Below are 5926 nucleotides of genomic sequence, written 5' to 3' on the forward strand. Positions count from 1 at the left end.
GCGCCGGCTATCTGGCACTAAGGTCCACTCTCCAGTTTCTAGCTTGGTCGCGAATGACGTCCTTGTGGCCTCTGAGGATGTCTCCAATGCCTTAGGCCGATTTTTCGCATAGGTTTCGAGCTCCGCTCATTACCACCCTGCCTTCCTCCCCCGAAAACAGGCAGAGGAGGCAAGACCACCTAACTTCCGCTTCTCGAATCATGAAAGTTATAATGCCTCATTCACGCTGCGGGAACTCGAAAGTGCACTTGCCCGGTCACGGTCCTCCGCTCCGGGGCCTGGTTCTATTCATATTCCGATGCTGAAGAACCTTTCTCCTGCGGGAAAGGTTTTCTTCTTCGTACTTATAATCGCATCTGGATTGAGGTCTTGTTCCCAAATGCTGGCGCGAATCTATTGTTGTCCCGATTCCTAAGCTAGGGAAGGACAAGCACTTGCCTTCCAGTTATCGACCCATTTCCCCTACCAGCTGTGTCTGTAAGATGATGGAACGAGTGGTTAACTCTCTTTTGGTTTAGCTGCTCGAATCTCGACGCCTAGTTACCAATGCACAATGTGGATTTCGTAGGGGTCGGTCTGTCGAAAGTTCATGGTACGTGTTGGTTCTGTCCTGTCCGACGCCTTTCGCCAGGAGAATGGGGTGCCACAGAGCTCAGTTTTGAGCGTCGCTCTCTTCGCCATAGCGATCAATCCAATAATGGATTGCCTCCCAGCTGATGTATCAGGCTCCCTTTTTGTGGACGATTTTACCATCTACTGCAGCGTGCAGCGTACATGTTTCCTGGAGCGCTGTCTTCAGCGTTGTCTTGACCGTCTTTACTCCTGGAGTGTCGCCAATGGCTTCCGTTTTTCTGCCGAGAAGACGGCCTGTATTAACTTCTGGCGCTACAAAGAGTTTCTCCCACTATCCTTGTATCTTGGTCCCGTTGCTTTCCCATTCGTGGAGACAACAAAATTTTTAGTTCTTACATTTGACAGGAAACTTAGCTGGTCTCCATGTGTCATATTTGGTTGCCCGTTGTACCGTTCCCTAAATGTCCTCCGTGTTCTCAGCGGCACGTCGTGGGGAGCGGATCGAACCGTCCTACTTCGCCTATATCGGTCGATCATCCGCTCAAAGCTGGAATATGGGAGCTTTTTATATTCCTCTGCACGGCCGTCCATCTTACGCCGCCTCAACTCTATACAACATCGGGGGTTACGTCTTGCGATCGGAGCGTTCTATACTAGTCCAGTCGAGAGTCTTCATGCTGAAGCCGGTGAATTGCCACTAACTTACCGGCGCGATATACTGCTTTGTCGGTATGCCTGTCGGCTATTATCAATGCCCGACCACCCGTCTTATGGTTCCTTTTTTGACGACTCTCCCGACCGTCAATACGGGTTGTATTTATCTGCCCTGCTACCCCCTGGAGTTCGCTTTCGTCGCCTCCTTCAGCAACTTGATTTTCCACTCCCTGCAACCTTTAGAGTGGGCGAGAGCCAAACGCCAACTTGGCTCCACGCTCAGGTTCGCGTTCATCTTGACCTCAGCTCGCTCCCAAAGGAGGTTGCCCAGCTTCGGTATACGACTCGCGGTTTGTCGAACTTCGTTCGAAGTTCATTAATACAATATTAATTTATACAGATGGCTCTAAGACCAATGACGGTGTCCGGTGTTCTTTTATTGTCGGGGCACACAGTTTCAAATACCGGCTCCGTGGCCATTGTTCGGTCTTCACTGCTGAACTATTTGCCCTCTGTCAGGCTGTTCTTTACATCCGCCGCCACCGACATTGTGCTTACGTCATCGGCTCTGATTCCCTGAGCGCCATCCAGAGCTTCAGTGATCCGTATCCGGTTCACCCTTTCGTGCACCGGATCCAACGCTCTCTTCAGCAGCTGGCGGACGACGGTTCTCCGGTTACCTTTATGTGGGTTCCTGGCCATGTCGGTATCCCTGGGAACGAAGATGCAGATGCCGCGGTCAAGGCTGCGGTCCTCCAGCCTCGGACAGCTTCTTGTTGTGTGTCTTCATCTGATTTTAGCAGGGTCATTTGTCAGTGCATTTTATCGCTGTGGCATGCCGATTGGTCTACACTTGCTGAAAACAAGCTTCGGGCCTTTAAACCTCTCCCCACAGCTTGGACGACCTCTTCACGCCCTTCTCGGCGGGAGGAGGTCGTTTTGGCCCGGTTTCGGATTGGACTATGCCGGTTCAGCCACCGCCATCTGCTGACGGCTGCGGCGGCGCCGTTCTGCCCATGTGGGCAATTGCTGACGGTACCCCACATTTTAACGTCCTGTCCGAATTTTAATACACTGCGCATTGATCTTGGCCTGCCATGTACTCTGGTTGAAATTTTAGCGGATGATCCAGGAGCAGCTGCTCGCGTTCTTCGTTTTGTCCACTTGACAAACCTGTCTAAGGACATTTGATTATGCTGTTTTCTTTTAATCCCTTGCCTGTTAATGTGCCTTTTATAGTGTTGTCCTATTGAGTTGCTGTTTTAACATTGTGCCTCGCAGTGCATTCATAATTTAGTCTGGGCGCTAATGACCACTGTAGTTGTGCACCCTAAAACCACAAAAACAGAAAACAAAGAAAAGAACTGTTCTCTGCTCATTGATTTACCCCTGCTCTATCACTAATTTGGTCTCAATCATTAAACACATCCATTCTCAAAAACTCAATGAACAAGTAAATCACATGTGTAATCTGTTTGTCTTATTACCTAAGTTGTATAAATCTGTGTATTATTTTTAGCGACATGAAAACAAATACAAGCACGTAACCAGAACATTAATAAATGTGCAGAAAATCATATAACTCACTATCAATAGAGTTCAATTGATACACAGAAAAACACAAAAAAGATACTACATAATGACATGACAGACAGGTATCCTATCACTCCCTTCACAGGGGTCCCTGGGGAGCCACATTTTACAATTGAAAATGTCACATGAATTGAGAACATGACACTTAAGCACACGCACAAACCATTACTGGAAGGACTGAAGAACAGCAATTTGCGCCAGAGTGGAATGGCCTCTCACTCAGTGCATGACGTGGCAGACGTGGCTGCAGACATCTCTGACGTTCTCTCTCGTTTTGCAGCATCTGGTGTCTGCGCAGCAACTGGCATATTGTGCAGCTTATGGACCCCCTGGTGAAGAAATCCATTCAGCATTAGCAGGATGTGGGACAGACTTGCTCTTCCTGTTCACCTCTGCATCAGAACGTGTACATGCTGGCACGGGACATCGCATTAGCTCGCCCTTCGTCGACTGGACACGTCACTCTCGGCACCGCACTGAGTCGGTTAGGTTCAGGACGTGTGTCGACTGTGGCCCCACATGACTAGCTTGTCCCTCGATTAGCAGCCTGGCGGATTGTTGGCCGCTAGGGGTTTCTGTCTGTGCGTGGTGGCATCCCACTGTCCGCTGCCTCCACTAAGGCTGCATGACGTAGGCGCATCAGCTGGCAGGCCGGTTCAGTCGCAGTGGGATTACAATTACAAATAACCTAAATTGGAACCATCACATAGATAATATTGTAGGTAGAGCAAACCAAAGACTGCGATTCATTGGCAGAACACTTAGAAGATGTAACAGGTCTACCAAAGAAACTGCTTACACTACACTTGTCCGCCCTATTCTGGAGTACTGCTGTGCGGTGTGGGATCCGCATCAGGTGAGACTGACGGATGACATCGATAAAGTACAAAGAAGGGCAGCTCGTTTTGTTCAAAAATGGTTCAAATGGCTCTGAGCACTATGGGACTTAACATCTATGGTCATCAGTCCCCTAGAACTTAGAAATACTTAAACCTAACTAACCTAAGGACATCACACAACACCCAGCCATCACGAGGCAGAGAAAATCCCTGACCCCGCCGGGAATCGAACCCGGGAACCCGCGCGTGGGAAGCGAGAACGCTACCGCACGACCACGAGCTGCGGGCAGCTCGTTTTGTATTATCGCGAAATAGGGGAGATAGTGTCACAGACATGATGCGTGAATTGGAGTGGCAATAATTAAAACAAAGGCGTTTTTCGTTGCGACAGGATCTCCTCATTAAATTTCACTCACCAGTTTTCTCCTCCGATTGCGAAAACATTCTGTTGGCACCCACCTACATAGGGAGAAATGATCATCACGATAAAATAAGAGAAATCAGGGCTCGCACGAAAAAATTTAAGTGCTCGTTTTTCCCGCGTGCCTTTCGAGAGTGGAACGGTAGAGAGACAGCTTGAAGGTTGTTCATTGAACCCTCTGCCAGGCACTTTATTGTGAACAGCAGAGTAATCACGTAGATGTAGATGTAGATGGGTGGTCCCCCACACCTGGGCCACTACAGCTGACTCATTACGGCAACCCACTCCTGTCGCCCCTCGCTGGCTGGTGTGGGCTGTGACGTCCAGTCAGCCGTGTTGTTTCTGGAGTTTGCACAATCCTCAAGTGTGGTCATGTGCCATATTCTCTCACAAATATCATTACATCGATATAATCCATTTACAGAAAAGAAATTAATGATGAGTACAAACTTTTTACTTAATATGTTTATTTATTTTATTACTGACACAAATCTAAAAATAAATTTAATGACTCCAGTGCCCTGTTAACATTGCATGGATGTAAATTATAAGGTGTGAGGTGACTTTGTTTGTGTGTGTAGGTGTTTTTGATAGTTTTTGATTAGTTCTACTCCTGAATGAGATTTTCCCTCTGCAGCGGAGTGTGCGCTGATGTGAAAGTTGCTGGCAGATTAAAACTATGTGCCCGACCGAGACTCGAACTCGGGACCTTTGCCTTTCGCGGGCAAGTGCTCTACCAACTGAGCCACCGAAGCACGACTCAGACCCGGTACTCACAACTTTACTTCTGCCAGTATCTCGTCTCCTACCTTCCAAACTTTACAAAAGCTCTCCTGCGAACCTTGCAGAAGTTTCACATCAGCGCACACTCCGCTGCAGAGGGAAAATCTCATTCTGGAAACGTCCCCCAGGCTGTGCCTAAGCCATGTCTCCGCTATATCCTTTCTTTCAGGAGTGTTAGTTCTGCAAGGTTCGCAGGAGAGCTTCTGTAAAGTTTGGAAGGTAGGAGACGAGATACTGGCAGAAGTACAGCTGTGAGTACCGGGCGTGAGTCGTGCTTCGGTGGCTCAGTTGGTAGAGCACTTGCCCGCGAAAGGCAAAGGTCCCGAGTTCGAGTCTCGGTCGGGCACACAGTTTTAATCTACCAGGAAGTTTCAGTTCTACTCCCGTCATGCACTCTAATTTTCCGCTGGCGCTAGCTCTATACCTCAATCAAACGTGCAGACGTTTCCCAATACTAAGTACTAACTTATTGCGCCTTTGCTAATACTGCTGAAGTGAAATTTCATGCACTTTATTCCTTTATTTTTCGATATCCGGCAGTGTTGTCTGCTGACGCTGAAGTGGTCAGGAAACGCGTCTACTCACTCAGGTGCCGGTGATTTGCCTGAAATCTTTGTAGTGGCATTTAATGATTGTGCACACGTAATTTTACATAGTACAAGGATGCCTCCTGTCTCCTCTGTCAGCATCACTGCTGCTGAAATGAAACACAGGCATACTGAATTATACATATATTTTCTAATTTAAGTCTCATCCATGGTCCATCATTTCGTTTCCGCTTCCTGTTCCTGGGTCTGGGGTTCGCCACTCTACCGTGACTTGCACCTGTCCATGCTAATTCGCCATACATAACACATCGCCGACGACGCTCACATGGCGCTGGCAAAATTCCACCACGAGACAGGCTACATCGCATGACAGGCGAATGCCCATAACACACCGAGTCTTAGCGTCGACACGGGCCCAAAGCGTGGACTGCTAACACCATACGAAACACATCCGAAAATCGAGACACACATGCTATATGGCATGATGTACCGTCTAGACACCACGAAAAACATAA

The 5926-nt window shown here is 48.3% G+C and overlaps 2 non-coding genes across 2 annotated transcripts; one reads left to right on the forward strand and one right to left on the reverse strand.

The window, feature by feature from the left end:
• Positions 1-4761: 4761 nt before the first annotated feature.
• Trnas-cga lies at positions 4762-4836 on the reverse strand. The gene has a single exon. It is a non-coding gene; the product is annotated as a tRNA-Ser (tRNA).
• Positions 4837-5135: 299 nt separating this feature from the next.
• Trnas-cga lies at positions 5136-5210 on the forward strand. Its single transcript has one exon. It is a non-coding gene; the product is annotated as a tRNA-Ser (tRNA).
• The last annotated feature ends 716 nt before the right edge of the window (positions 5211-5926 follow it).

The sequence above is a fragment of the Schistocerca piceifrons genome, chromosome 3, assembly GCF_021461385.2.
Source record: "Schistocerca piceifrons isolate TAMUIC-IGC-003096 chromosome 3, iqSchPice1.1, whole genome shotgun sequence".
NCBI classification, from domain to species: Eukaryota; Metazoa; Arthropoda; class Insecta; order Orthoptera; family Acrididae; genus Schistocerca; species Schistocerca piceifrons.